The 16300-nt window shown below is 38.9% G+C and overlaps 1 pseudogene; it reads right to left on the bottom strand.

Annotated features, from left to right (window-relative positions):
* Positions 1–1386: 1386 nt before the first annotated feature.
* On the bottom strand, positions 1387–5005 carry LOC143602040 (non-structural maintenance of chromosomes element 4 homolog A-like; annotated as a pseudogene).
* Positions 5006–16300: the final 11295 nt, after the last annotated feature.

The following is a 16300-nucleotide window of genomic DNA, read 5'->3' as shown; positions in this document are numbered from 1 at the left end:
ATGTCTATCTCGCACACACACACAATCTCTCTCACTCGGTCACTCTCTTCTTTTTTATATTTTTTAATTAAAACATATAGTGCGATTGTCTATGTAAAAGGATGGCGCTCTTACACCACGCCCCCACCCATAACACCCCAGTGGAGTGTTCCATGCCCTACCACACCATGGACACCCTTTATAACGCCCCATTACACCTAACCTAAAAACGATGCATTTAAGTTTTCGTTCTTAATATAGACATTAAGCAATGAACTGAAGTCAGGGCCGGCCCAACAGTGGTTGCAACCCAAGCAAGGGCTTTGGGCCACATGTTTTCTAAGGCCCCAAAATTTTAAAAAAAGTCAACATTTGGAGTTTAATTTTGGGCTATAGCACATGCTTAGCCCATGCAAATGGAAATAGTAGCAGTGTTCATCGGAAATGAATATATGTACTTTATTTTTGGGATGTGAATGAATAAGAATAAATTCAAATTATAATTCATCAACATCCATAATCATCGTTTCTATTTTAAAAGTTTGCTTTCATATTTACAGTAAATACTCATTTGTAGTTGTACATACCATAGATAGGCCTTGGCTCTTATATTATTTTATATATAATAAACATATCTCCTAGTAAATAATAACTTTAATTTTCAAACTTTTGCACTTGCATATGGAAACTGTTATTATGCTTTATGACGGATTGTATTTGGTATCAATTACAATCTGCTAAGAATTTTTAAACATTTAACAATCCAATTAATTTTTTTCTATTTACAAACACACAAGTATCTAGGGTACCAAAAATATCATCCTTACGGTAATAACGAAACTAAGTAAAAAAGAGGCCCCAAATTTTCATTTAGCTTTAGGCCTCCTAAAAGGTTGGGCCGGTACTGACTGAAGTTTAGTGGATATTGAAAAAATAATATTATTTTTTTATAAATTCATGATAACTTGTATAACCCATTATCAAAGAATCTATTGTTTTCATTGAAAAAGGCTCTTAATAGTTAATACACATGTAACAATTTAACCCAAACATAACTTGTATAACCCATTTGGCAAGTTATAAACAGATGATTTGTATGTTCTAATTTGGGCTACTCAACACCATAACCAGTTGAAGGTTCAACCAGTCATCAGTTCTTTCTTTAAATGATACTACATAAATAAATAAAATATGCCACGCAGCTAAAAGATTAGTCAGTATGTTGTCCACATAAGCCAAATGCGGGCTAAGATCTAATACAGCAAGGTGCTGAAGCCTGAAGGTACTCACAGTACATAAAAGCAATGTTACTATAAATCTAGTCAGCAAACTAGTCCTAAATTACACATTTACATATAATCTTACTCCACAAAATAATAGACATTTTTTTTTCAAATTTTAACCCTTTTACCTAAACTTTCGCTTTCGTGGACGAATTCCGCCCCCTCTGGAACCCGAGTCGCCACTCTCAGGAGAGTCCTCAACAACGGTTTGTTCTTGTAAAACCAGACCGTGATTCCTTGATAACTTTTTGATTGGTGTTGTGGGCAAAACCGTTTCATTTTCTGTTTGTTGGGAATTAGCTGACATGTCACCAGTTGGAATCCTATGTGGCATGATTCGGTAACTGATTCCAACATCAACTGTAGAATTCAAGATATTAAGAATGTCAATGAACAAATTACATAGTTTAAGATTATTCGTTGTAGTAAGACTTTTACTGTTTTAAATCTATAAGAAATTTAGGATAAGAGCTGATAAATACCCAAAACCAAACAAAATATCCAAAATTTATATACACCTTTTCAGGTTCAATATACTAACTCAATTACTGAAACAATGGTGTGCAAACTAACATTTATAATAGGTTGTTTTAGGAGTGTTTGGGGTTGGTATCAAATTCTGTTTAGCTTATAGATAAGTAAAATAAGATGCTTTGAATATTAAATAAGCAATTTGAACTTTTAATTATTCCAAACTGCTTATTCAAGAAGCAAATAAGCAGTTTAAATAGTCATCGTAAACAACCAGCGCTGCAAAACCCTGTCTAGTGAGTTGGACCAGACACAACCCAAAAATTTTACATGAACCTGAACATGACACATGCATTCGGATATTCGCGATTGACACAAACACGACCCATCGAGTTGACACGAACACCAACGTATCTAATCGTGTTCACAAGTTCACCAAAAACTAACTCAAGCCCATTTAAATTAAACCCAAACCAGCGAATGTCTAAACCAGAAATTTAGTTAAAGTTTAAAATGAAGATGTCAACATACTTTATTCTAATATCTAAAATAAAGCAAAACAGTTCTTGTCAAAGTTACCTTCCAGTCTCTGAAATCATATCGGAAGATGAAATGTGTATATGAAACTTCCTTCGAAGCAACAACATTAGCAGCTGGAGCATTCCTTGGTGCTAAAAAGGTATCAACATAAAATAATCAAAAATAAATTAATAAAACTTTTATAAAAAGGAGTTATTTTGAAATACTTACAAACTAGATGACCTAGAAAAGGCCTACGACAATGTGCCACGACAGGTGCTCTGGGAGTGCTTAGAGGGTAGAAGAGTACCCAGGAAATACATAGAGATAATTATGGATATGTATACCAGGAGTGAAACAAGTGTCCGTGCGCCAGTGGGGGATACTGATTTCTTTCCTGTAGAGGTAGGTCTTCACCAGGGGTCAGCTTTGAGCACGTTTCTTTTTGCAGTAGTCTTGGATGAGTTGTCAAAGTCGATTCAGGGGACTCTCCCGTGGTGCATGATGTTCGCAGACGATATTGTGTTACTTGCTGAGAAAAAACAAGATCTAAACATGAGGCTTGAGGAGTGGCGAACAACCTTAGAGACAAAAGGTTTAAAGATTAGCCGATCTAAGACGGAGTACCTCCACTGTGATTTTGGTGGGATAAACGACAATGACGACGCACACATCACCATTGAAGGGCATGTGGTCCCGCAGGTAACGAAGTTCAAGTATTTAGGATCATTTGTACAGAGCGATGGGGAATTAGACAGTGATGTGACCCATCGAGTTCAGGTAGGATGGTGTAGATGGAAAGCAGCCACAGGTATATTGTGCGACAAGAGTTTCCCGACTAAACTAAAGGGAAAATTCTATAGGGTGGCAGTTAGACCTGCAATGCTATATGGAACCGATTGTTGGGCCATCAAGAAGGCACAAGTGCGGAAGATGGAGGTAGCAGAAATGAGAATGCTACGTTGGATGTGTGGGCACACAAGGCTAGACCGAATAAGAAACGTTGTGTTTCGCGAGAGATTAGGGGTGGCGAACATAGCAGACAAGATAAGAGAGTGGAGATTGAGATGGTTTGGACATGTGAAGAAAAGACAGACGACAAATCCTGTTAGATCCGTAGAAAACATTACTATAGAGGGGAGGAGGGGTAGAGGACGACCGAAATCTACTTGGGATGAGAGGATTAGGCATGATTTGATAGACCTAAACCTCTCCGAGGACATGGTTGAGGATAGGAATTCGTGGAGAAGTAGAATTAAAGTTAAGGATTTTTAGGGAGAATTGAATACCTTAGGGCTTAGACTTAACTTATTTAGGTCACATACCATAATGGTATTTCTCTTACATATATTATTATTTTTATAATTATTATTAGTTTTTATATAGCTGTTAAACTGTGATCTTATTATTAATATTATTATTATTAGTAGTAGTTTTTATATAACTGTTAAACTTTGATTTCCTTTATTTTGCTTCATACACATGTACTTAGAGCCGAGGGTCTCTCTGGAAGTCACCTCTTTATTCCTTTGGATAGAGGTACGATGTGCCTACATCCCACCCTCCCCAGACCCTACTTATAGCTTTGATGTCGGTAGGACTTTACTGGGTATGATTGATTGATTGATTGATTACAAACTAGATGACATCCTTCCTCGTTGACTTTTATTTCAGCCCGGCCATCTTTAATAAGAAAAGACAATGCAAACAGGTTTTCAACGGTTTGTGCAAACGAGATTCTGTTCAACACTAAGTTTTCAAGTCTGACATTTCTGTTCTTTCGTAAGACATTAAACATGGTTGCCATGTTTTTATCTATATCATTAGTTTTTCTCTTCTGTAGCACTCGCAGCAAGCTGCAAAAGGCAACGCAATGTCAATGTAATTATATCAGGCATAATAAATGAGATACAACAGGTTGGACAACCAATCAAAACATGTGATTCAAAGAGGATGTTTGGGATTTCTTATTAAAGCTGTAATTTATAATATCGCTTTTTGATATAACGTATAATCAGGTTTAGTGTTTGAACCAAGACAAACTGATAATAATTATCTATTTATTTTAATCTGTTACTTTTACTAGTCCTTACATATCAGAACTGCTTATTCCATATTGTTACGCATCAGAAGCAAATCCAAACACTAACTCCTAAACTATTTCTTTTACAAATGATTGTCAGAGTTTACTTATTTGAACAGGGGAGAGAGCATGAGCAGATTTAATAAGCACATTTACCTGGAGGCTAGGGCTGGTGGAAACAGATCAGGTCATGGCAAAAACACATTTCTTTTATTTTCTTCTTTGAATTTATGAAATATTAATATTAATGTGCTTATATGATTACAGTAACAATCTAACTCTTTTCTATAACATGAATTAAGAGATCTTGTGCATATTTTGAATACACTTTGGATAGTTCATCAGCTGATTAGCAGGTTCAACCCATTTAGCCATTTCCATTTTTAGCTATCCTTTTATTTTACCAATTTGACCGATAAACTTAAAGTATTTCAAAAAAGAGCGCAATGTTACCTCTTCAGGGCGAGCTTTTTCAGTTGGTCTTGATTGCTTTCTTTGCGCAGCAACCTTGCGTGGCTTGACTTCAGAATTCATTGGCCCAAGCCTGCAATCAACAAAGATTAATATATAGCTAACTAAGAAAAAACAAAGAAACAAAATTACAATCCGCGTGTATATTTAAACAATTTGAGGGTTAACAGTTGTGAATTTACGGTTTGGAACTAGTCATTTAACATTTATTATTTTTTTTAAATTTATTTTAGTAATATAAAGTTCTGAACACACATTACATTAATTTATTTTAGAAAAACCAGTGCAAAGTTACGCTTTTATTAAAAAAGAAATTTGGCATCAAAACATGAAAGCCAACTGGTTATTTTGTTTTTTGGTTTTGGATAGGAGATGACAAGGATATATCAGTCATGACATTTTGGCATGTGTCAAGTTGAAAAAGATATTAGCCAAGAAGAATGTAAAATATAACATTCTCTACACCATAATCTACTTTGTGTTAGACGGGTTCATGATATTACGAATTTAAATATTTGAGATATTCAAAGTATATAAAATAAATAAGCTAATATTCTAATCTAGAAAGAGAAGAAATGGCAAAGAAAATATATATGTGTGTTGAAAGTAGAATGGTCAAAGAACAATGGGCCTGTTGTCCATAGGGGCGGGCCTGTTTGATCCTCAAAAGTTCGGTTTTGAATTAGCCCGTATGGAAGTTCGAACCTTTATCGTTACTTTTGGTAACTCTAGAAATTTGGTCTTAGATCTTTCACTTCAATAATATGGTTGGATTAGTTAATGGAACGTTTAGATTTAAAACATAATTTGTTAGAGATGAAAGGTTTTTATCTATTTCATAATAAGGTCGATAGGGATGTTTGATCTTTGAGAGGTAGTAATTGATATGGTTGTTTTTATAACTAAATAATTATAGCATGATTAATGTTTTTTTTAATCTTTGCATATTTTGTTCAAAATGTTAATGCAGGGGTTGATTTGTTTTAATACAGTTACGATCCAAAATAGGTTGAGTAACTATCCAAATACAGGTACATTTTGGCACGGGTTGGATTGACCTATAATGGTTTTGTCCAACACTTAATAAAACTTGTTATGCACCTAGCCTAATTTATGTCCACATAAGTTAAAGGATATAATATCGATTTCACATAGATACATCGGTTTAGTTTGGACAACCGAGAAGTACAAAAGGTGAATTGAGTTATGGGCCTCGAAGATAAAGCTTAGAGTTAAAATTAAATGGTTGGTTTATGTATTCAGTGTTATATGCCGATTTGAATTGATAATAAAAGAGTTGAAGTATATTATTCTATATCCGCGTGTTTTGATATATTTTTGGTTTAATCCAATTTGTTATTCGGATCGAAATCATATAATTAATTTATATATTTTTTTACCTAATAAAATTGATAAGAAAAGGCTGGAATCTTCTCAACCTCCTCAATAATAGCTAAGTATGGAACTTGAGCAAATTCAGGCACTTCGAGCAACGTTTTCACTATCCCGAGAAAATTATATTATGCGAGTAAGGTTATCTTCTTGAAGGTTTCTAAGTGTCAAGCTTCGAGCAAGCTACACTTCGTCAAGCAAGGTTGGTATTCTATCGAGTACAGTTTTCACACAAGCAAACACTTGATTGTCTGAGCATAAACCAAGTTTACAAGCAAGCTTGGTGGGTCGAGCAAAGATAAAATAAATGAGGATCTCAAGTTTACCTGTGAGAAGTAAGGGATTTATTCTAAGTATTTCTCCAAGCAAAGTTCAATCTCGAGCAAGTTATAGTACCAGAGTATACTTTGCTTACTCCAATAACCCTTAGTGAAGATTGAAGAGATCAAGAAGAACAAGTTAAACAAAAGACAGTTTCACGTTATAGTTTTTTTTGCAATTACCATTAACAAAAGTAAAAGCCATTCTCCCACAAGATTGAGATATACTTGAGAGACCCGGTTTTAAAACATGGTCAACTGTATGTAGCTTGATCAAGAGTGAAGAGTAAATACGGTGTTAAAATGCTTATTTTAGACAACAAGGTATAGCTACAAACAAAACAACAAATATGTGTTATAAGAAAACTTTTAATATTTATGAACTTTATGTTTTTAAGTTTCCAGTTATGTTTGTAAGCATCGTACTATAAAACTTACTTTTTCGTAAATTTATGTTTTTAATAGCTTTGTTTTCATATGAATATGAATTGCAATTATAAATTATATTGCCATCTCAAAAAGCATATTCAAAAATATGTTTTCCTTTCAAATTGTATATGTGTGTACTTCAAAATTTCTATATTTTCACCCGTGTCGTACACGGGTCCAAAACCTAGTGTCTTAATATATACATTACACCAAATGCTTAATTGTTTGTGACATAGATTTCTTTATTTAGAGTTACAAAGTCACAAAAACGATTAAGACTGCCCGCAATGCAAAGGCCTGCATTTACTACATGCATCCTAGTCAACCCTATCACAAAAGCTTTTTACCCATCCTTCCCACATGCACTCTCTCTCCTGTTTTTAACTCCGACCCATTCTTCCCACATGCATCCTCTCTCTACCACATCACCATTTCTTTTTCTATTTTTCTGTAAATATTTTATTTTGTAATCTTAAAAATATTTAATTTATTTAATAAATGTAAAAATATATTTAAATAATAAAAAATAATTAAAAAAGATAAAATTAAATAAAAATTAAACCTGCATTACATAAAAAAGATATTACATTTTCCTAAAAATAAAATACAAATACTCAAATTAAACTAGAATTAAATATAAAAATAAAAACAAAACTTAATGAAACTATAACCTAAAATTAAGCTCGCCTAAGACAAATCTACTCTTCATTAGCTTGATTAGCTTGCTTAACATTCCAGAGATGTTCTGTTAGATCGTTGTGTAGTGCGATGTGAGTATCTTTGCTTCGTAAGGATCTAAACCTCTCCAGATAGTGTGCAAACTCAGTGGGTGCACCTCCATTATAACTTGATGGCTCAGGCTCATCTTCTTCACGGGACCAATTAGTTATCATATGACCTTAATTGTGACATTCGTCAATTTCGGGTATCGAATTGTATTCGTTTTGTAATCTTTTATTGTGTAAACCGACCCGTTTTGTAAACCGAAGCTTATGTTATAAGCAAAATGATGGACTTTATGTTACGATATTGTTTTACACTTGTTGGGTCTTGAAAACATCCTTTTCGGTCCTTAAAGCGCCTTAAAAATTACTTAAAACAAACTTTGGGGACTATTATTGTCATTTACCAAAAACTTGTTTGACCATTTCAACCATCACATGCATTTTTACCCTATTTTAATGAACCATACTCTTACCATTATAAAACAAGGCTCCATACACCACTTTGGTTGTTCATCTTCTCCGAAATCTCTCTCAAATCCAAGTATTCATCTTCAACATTTTGCTATTTTAACTACTTAAGGTCAAACTAAATCTAACATTGTTCTAACTAATTCTTATTACTTGAAGCTTGATGTTGCAACATATATATAATACATACCCCTTGTTACCTTTGGTAGTTACTTCTCCGACTCCGGTTGGTTAAGTTTCAGACCTCGTAAGGCAATGCTTCATGGAGGACTTCGTGTTCATAATATATATACACACACATAACTTGTATGCACATATTATTTATGCTTAACTTCTGCTCATTTTAGTTTATTTACAAGTTCTATGGTTATGGGATCTAAGAGTCTATGCTTCGGTTTTGTAACGCCCTGGAATTTGACTGGTAGACAAAAATCAAGGAATCATCGGAAACTATACACTTTGGGGTTCTGGACGATAAGTTCGGAACCCATATCATTGGAGAAATCTGCTTTTATCATTTGAAATGTTTATTTTATAAAACGACATTTACGCCTGGAAAATATTAATTTTTATGCTTTTGAAAAATAAAATGTTCTTATTTAAAAAAAAAAAAAAAAAGATTTTAAATAATTATTCGGAAAATGGTTTATAAAAGTTTTGCTGAAAAAGTTTTAGTTTGTTTAAAAACTTATGAACTCGACTAGTCTTGACCCGTCGGTAGCCTAAACCCGAACCCGAGTCACCCGAGTATTTAAGCGGAAAATCAAGTATTCTTACACCATCTCTTTCATTTCCACCAACACTTCCCACCCAAACACTCCCACTTCTAGAGAGAGAGTAGTGAGAGAAAGTCATCCAATCTAAGATTCGAGTCCACCAATCTGTTTATCGTTGTTGTCGGTAAGATCTTCTTGAAAATCATACGTTTTTACAACCAAAACCCGCCCCGAATCGAGCAAAAACTCCGACTTTTGTGTCAAGTGTGTTCTTGGTCAAAAACCGTCATTTTTGGTGTCAAAATGCAAGCTTTTGTGTTTAAAAGTACTAGGAATCGATACCCCTTTCAATCCCGAGCATTTCCATGTCAAAAACTTCGATTTTGAGTCAAAAATCTGGAAAATCTGGAAAACCCGTGGGTATCTCCGTCGCCCAGCTTGAAGGAGTCGAATCAGTTCATTCGATCGAACCAGTCGATCGAATCAGTTCATTCGATCGAATGTGTCGATCGAACCAGTCCAGTCGACCGAATAGGAAAGCAACCGAATGGTCTCCAACTCATTCGACCGAATGAGCTTCGTATTCGATCGAACGTCTGTCTATTCGATCGAATGTGTTTCTATTCGATCGAATGTGTTTCTATTCGATCGAATGTGTGTCTATTCGATCGAATGTGTTTCTATTCGATCGAATGTGTGTCTATTCGATCGAATGTGTGTCTATTCGATCGAATGTGTTTCGATTCGATCGAATGTGTTCCTATTCGATCGAATCAGGTCAGAACCAAGCTGTTTCGTCTTTAAACCTAGTTTTTGCTCGAGATCGTGTAAGGCTTACACTCTTAGACTTAAACTGTGTTGTTAACTTATTATGTCCTTGTCTAGACTTAGAGGATCGACGTTTGACAGCACCCGACCGCCCTAGCAACCACACCTAGTCAACAAGGTGAGTTCATAGCCCCCATTTTTCTTTTAAAGCCTTTCAAATCATTGGGGGTGAAAACATGGTAAATGTACACGTTTTGACAAAACACATTTATTCAAACATTACTTATCATAAACACTTGACAAATCTTTTGCAAACAATGAACATTGGGAAAACAAGTAATCATGGCAGGTTACGCGTACCTTAACTTTCTCGGAAGTTGTGTATGCATAATCAAATATTCAGGAGTAAATATGGGAATCACTCAGCGTTTAGGGAACATTGGACGTTTGGAAATCAAAGTCATGTACCCGTTATACTTTATCATGAAAACACATTATTCATTGGTCAGTCTTGTGATCGTGTGAACAGTGGCAATATAGGTCACAATAGTGCATAGGTTTGATCTCCAAGTGGTCGATTGGTAGACAGGCCGTCACTAGATGTGGGATTCTAAAGTGATCGATTTAGAATACACGTGACCTATGGGGTTCTTAAGTGTTCGATTAAGAATCCGAAGGATCTCTTAAGTGTTCGATTAAGGATCCGAAGGATCTCCTAAGTGATCGATTAGGAATCCAAGAGATACTAAAGTACGCTTTAGAATTCTCTCATGGTACCCAAAGTGATCGATTTGGGTTACCATCAAGGAAATCAAGTAGCATAGTGTGGTCTTGTGTGGGGTCGATGTCAGGTCTTGTGTGATCATTATGCATCATTATCATTTTTCATCATGGCATGGTTACATATGATTCTTGGGTATCTTATACATATATCCTTGATACCGTTCCTCCTGCATGCATGGAAACAATAATGGGAATCTTTATACGAAACTTTTGCAGATTCAGTTGAGATGATAAGCATACCAAGCATAGTAGGATAAGTTGTAGGAGTGGTGGGTTAGCCGATGGTACACCCTATATATAAACCCCTACAACTTAGCCTAGTATGCTTGTGTAGGGCTTATCACTACAGTATTAGTTAACCTATGAATTCACTCATCTACTTTTTGTAGTTGACGTTTTATTACATGTTTTCAGGAAATGAAGCAGGAAGTAGCTAATAGCTGATAGAGGCCTTAGAGAGATGAAGGCTAGGCTAGGAGTTGTTTGGAAACTTGATATTTTGTATTAAAACAATTTGTTTCATGTTACCTGGATGATGTAATATTTGACAGTTTGGTTATGTTTATGCATTTAGACTTTTATACTATTGTGCTCAATCAATCACGACCTAGTCGCCACGCCTCGGTTTTCCGCCATTACGACCGGGGTGTGACAGATTGGTATCAGAGCCAATGGTTATAGGGAATTAGGAAACCGACCTAGACTATAACCTAGGACCCTTAACTCTAGATAATTCATGCATCACTATCACACGCCCACACTTATGTGCTTGCTATGTGCTTATGTGCTGCATCTTTAATTGTGTCTATCGTAGCGATGTATTCTTTGGCTATTCCTTATCCTGTTATTCTTATTCCCGGTATCATTCTTGCGCGTTCTTTTTCTTTTTCAGAATGCCTCCTCGTCGCTCGTCCGTCAATGCTGACCCTGCTGACCTCGCTGCCATCATAGCGCAGCAAATTGCAGCAGTTCTTCCGGGTCTGGTTAACAACCTAAGGCAAGAAGGAACCTCGGGTGCGCCACAAGCCCCAGAACCGAATCCTACTCTTCAGGCCGACAGGCTCTATAAGGCTTTTACTAACACTGGGCCTACGAGCTTTAATGGATCCGAGGGAGCTGCTGGTCTTCTCCAGTGGTTCGAGAAAGTCGAAGCTTCATTCAACATGTGCTCTTGCCCGGATGAACTCAGGGTCAAATTCGCGGCGAGTATGTTCCACAAACGGGCTCTCACGTGGTGGAATATCGAGATTAGAACCAGGGGGCGAGACGCGGTCTTAGCCTTGCCCTGGGCCGAGTTTGTTGAGCTAGTCACGCAGGAGTTCGTTCCGAGAACCGAACTCCAGAAATTGGAGGCTGAGTTTAGGGCGCACACGATGAAGGGCGCCGATCACATGAAGTACACGGAGAGATTTCATGAACTCTCCCTATTGGTGCCCCACATGGTTACCCCAGCTTCACGCGCTGTCGAGCAATACATCAGCGGTCTTCCGGACTCTATGAGGGGCATTGCGGTTGCAGTTGACCCCACTACACTTAAGGCAGTGATCGATCTCACTGCCCGTTTGACCAGGGAACAGCTCAGGTCCGGTGTTTTGCATCAGGATAAGGGCAAATCTTCCGATGGGAAAGCGAAAAAGGGGAACAATAGGAAGCGGAAAGCGACCTACTTAACTGCGATCACTGGTGCTACGCCTATCAACTCCATGGCCCCCGTTTCAGCCGCAACAGTTCAGGGAAGACCGAGAAAGGAATATACTGGGCCGCATCCCAAGTGCAACTTATGTTCTTATCATCACCCAACAAGTGAGTTGTGCCGCAAGTGCACAAATTGTGGACGATTCGGACACCTGGTGGAGCGCTGCAGGAGTCCTGGCAACCAATTGGCTGTGGGGAATGCTAACCCTCAGCCTAACCCTGCTCGAGGCTGCTTCGAGTGTGGCGCGATGGACCATTACAGAAATCGATGCCCTCGCGTCACCAACGTTCCTCCGGCTCGCGGGAGGGCCTTCACCATTGGAGCTGCCGAAGCACGCCAAAACCCCGATGTTATTACTGGTACGTTTACTCTTAACAACAATTGGGTGTCTGTCCTATTTGATACAGGAGCTGATAGGAGTTTTGTCTCTTGCGAATTGGTTCCTTTGCTGAAATTAAAAATTTCCGAGTTGGAACCTGCCTTGGTTGTTGAACTTGCTAGTGGAGAGTCCACACAAGTGAGGTCTGTCATTCGATATTGCACCCTTACTCTTGTCACCACATCGTTCAGTATTGACCTTATACCTTTTCGTCTTGGAAGCTTCGATCTAGTTGTGGGAATGGACTGGCTGTCTAGCAATCGCGCGGAAGTAATCTGCGCCGAGAAACTTATTCGTATCCCTCTGTCTTCTGGTGAAATTCTAACCATTCAAGGGGATAGGTCGGGTGGATGCCTAAGAATCGTTTCTTGCTTAAAAGCCAGTCGGTACCTTCAAAAGAAGTATCCCGCATTTCTAGCCCGTGTTACTCTCAAGGAATCCAAAGTCAAGAGACTGCAGGACTTCCCTGTCGTGCGTGAATTTTCTGATGTTTTTCCCGATGAGCTGCCTGGACTTCCTCCTAGCAGGCAGGTGGAATTTCGTATCGATCTTATTCCTGGTGCTCTCCCTGTTGCTAAGTCTCCTTATCGTCTAGCTCCGCTGGAACTTCAAGAATTATCGAATCAGCTTCAAGAACTTCTTGGCAAGGGATTCATTCGCCCTAGCTCGTCTCCATGGGGAGCCCCAGTACTCTTCGTCAAAAAGAAGGATGGGACTTTCCGTATGTGCATTGACTATCGGGAGCTTAATAAACTGACCATCAAAAACCGGTACCCGTTACCGAGAATTGATGATCTCTTTGATCAGCTTCAGGGTGCTACGTTTTTCTCTAAGATCGATCTGCGTTCTGGTTACCATCAATTGCGTGTTCTGGAAGAGGATATCCCGAAAACTGCGTTCCGAACTCGTTACGGTCATTACGAGTTCATGGTTATGCCTTTTGGAATGACCAATGCCCCTGCCATTTTCATGGATCTGATGAATCGCGTTTGCCGTCCATATCTCGACCAGTTTGTCATTGTTTTCATAGACGATATTCTCATTTATTCTCGTTCGAGGACCGATCATGAGCTTCATCTCAGGCTTATTTTGGAGCTTCTCAGGAAGGAACAACTATATGCCAAGTTCTCCAAGTGCGAATTTTGGCTAAAGGAAGTTCAATTCTTGGGACATGTTATCAATGTCGACGGCATACACGTCGACCCTGCCAAGGTAGAAGCCATCAGAAATTGGGTAGCGCCTAAAACACCTACCGAAATCCGTTCATTTCTTGGATTGGCTGGTTACTACCGCCGATTTATCTCAAACTTCTCCAGGATTGCCTTGCCTTTGACCACTCTGACTCAGAAGGGAGAACCCTTCGTGTGGGGACGAGATCAAGAGGAAGCCTTCCAAACTCTGAAGAATAAACTTTGCCGTGCACCGATTCTATCGCTTCCGGAAGGTGACGATGACTTTACCGTTTATTGCGATGCTTCAAATCAAGGCCTCGGTTGCGTTTTAATGCAACGAGGGAAGGTCATCGCTTACGCTTCTCGACAACTCAAGGTGCACGAAAAGAACTACGCCACGCATGACCTCGAGTTGGGTGCTGTGGTGTTTGCCTTAAAAATCTGGAGACACTACCTGTACGGCACGAAGTGTGTCATCTATACCGACCACAAGAGCTTACAGCACATCCTCCATCAGAAAGAGTTGAACATGAGGCAGCGACGCTGGGTCGAACTTCTCAGCGATTACGATTGTGAAATCCGCTACCACCCGGGAAAGGCTAATGTGGTGGCTGACGCATTGAGTCGTAAAGAAAGGACCCAGCTGCACTCTATTCGAATTCAATCCAATCTTCCCTCCTTAATTCGCGAAGCTCAGAATCAGGCGCTTGTGAATGGAGATCTCAAGGGCGTTTTGTCGTGTGGAGCCGAACAGAAATTCGAAACCAAGTTGGACGGCATCCTCTATTTTCTTGATCGAGCATGGATCCCAAACTCTGAGCCTCTTCGAACGCTTATTCTAAGTGAAGCCCACAAGTCCAGATACTCGATTCATCCCGGCAGCAGCAAAATGTATCAAGATCTTAAACCTCATTATTGGTGGCCCGGGATGAAGAAAGACATCGCTTTATACGTGATGAGATGTTTGACTTGTTCGCGAGTCAAGACAGAGCATCGAAGGCCGTCTGGGCTGCTTCAGCAACCTATTATTCCTCAGTGGAAGTGGGAAGAGTTAGCTATGGATTTCATCACCAAGCTACCGCGGACGCCTAGCGGTCATGACTCAATTTGGGTTATTGTGGACATTCTAACTAAATCCGCTCACTTTATCCCGGTTCGTGAGGACTACACTACGGAAAAGTTGGCGCGGATATACATTCGTGAGATCGTTTCCCGTCATGGTGTGCCTAAGGGCATTACGTCTGATCGCGACAGCAGTTTTTCTTCCAGGTTCTGGAAATCTTTGCAAAAGGCCTTTGGGACAAGTGTGAAGCTTAGCTCTTCCTATCATCCAGAAACTGATGGGCAGAGCGAGAGGACCATACAAACCCTAGAGGACATGTTGAGAGCTTGTATCCTTGAATTCGGTAATAGTTGGGAAGCTCATCTGCCGCTGGCAGAATTTTCTTACAACAATAGTTACCACTCTTCTATTAAATGCGCGCCGTTTGAAGCTCTTTACGGTCGCAAGTGTCGCTCACCCTTGTGTTGGTCCGAGACCGGGGATTCACAGATCATCGGCCCGGAACTAATACAGGAAACAACCGATCAAATCGCTATCATTCAACAGCGACTCAAAGACGCCCGTTGTCGGCATAAGTACTACGCAGACAAACGACGCAAGCCACTCGAGTTTCAAGTTGGTGACCGTGTTCTGCTGAAAGTTTCCCCCTGGAAGGGCGTAGTCCGTTTCGGGAAAAAGGGAAAGTTCGCTCCTAGGTATGTTGGACCATTCAAAATCCTTGAAAGGATCGGACCAGTTGCCTATCGTCTTGAGCTGCCGCCGGAACTCGGTAGAGTTCACAATGTTTTTCATGTTTCGCAGTTAAAGAAGTGTCTTGTTGACGAGGCCCTTCTCATTCCGTCGACGAGGTTCGAATTAACGACAATCTGCTTTTTGTTGAAGAACCCGTCGAAATCTTGGATCGCGAGGTCAAGAAGACCAAGCGTAGCCGCATACCGCTTGTGAATGTTCGATGGAATAACAAACGCGGACCCGAGTTTACATGGGAACGCGAAGATCAAATGAAGGAGAAATACCCTCATCTGTTCTCTTAGTCTCTATTCTTGTAATCTATTGTCTAGAAGTCAATATAACATTTGCAGCATGTATCAAATAATTGTGTTATTCAATGAATATCGTGTTGCCTTATTATGCTTATAAGTATTCTTTTATTTGCATCCACAAATTTGGCTACTCAGGGCTCATGCTGGGAGCACAAGTCATATCTACTCAATCATATGAATTTTTGGGGAAATTTATACATTATTTAAGCCAAAAATTTGTCATTCATTCTTGCATTCATGGAGCATGGTTGTGTGTATGTGTGTGGTGTCGTGTCAAATTTTCTAGCCGCACACAATAGAGCTTATACATTGATACAAGGTGAGCTCGTAATTATAGTCCGGAATATAATTACATCAAGGTCACAGGTGTATACGTGTATAAGCAATATGCTATTGTGTAACTAGAAGTCGTGCACTCAAGGTTCGTGTAGAGAAATATTCGACAAAGGTTGAAGAAGTGGTGGGTTAGCCGCTGGTACACCCTATATATAAACCTCTTCGGCACGAGTTGAATATGTCTGAAGCGAAACCTGGAATTAG

This window comes from Bidens hawaiensis, unplaced genomic scaffold, assembly GCF_021521415.1.
Source record: "Bidens hawaiensis isolate Kalapana, Puna unplaced genomic scaffold, B.hawaiensis_p1.1 tig00057807_1, whole genome shotgun sequence".
Classification (NCBI taxonomy): Eukaryota; Viridiplantae; Streptophyta; class Magnoliopsida; order Asterales; family Asteraceae; genus Bidens; species Bidens hawaiensis.
The sequence above is the reverse complement of the archived record's forward strand: the minus strand, read 5'-3'. Positions and strand labels throughout refer to the sequence as shown.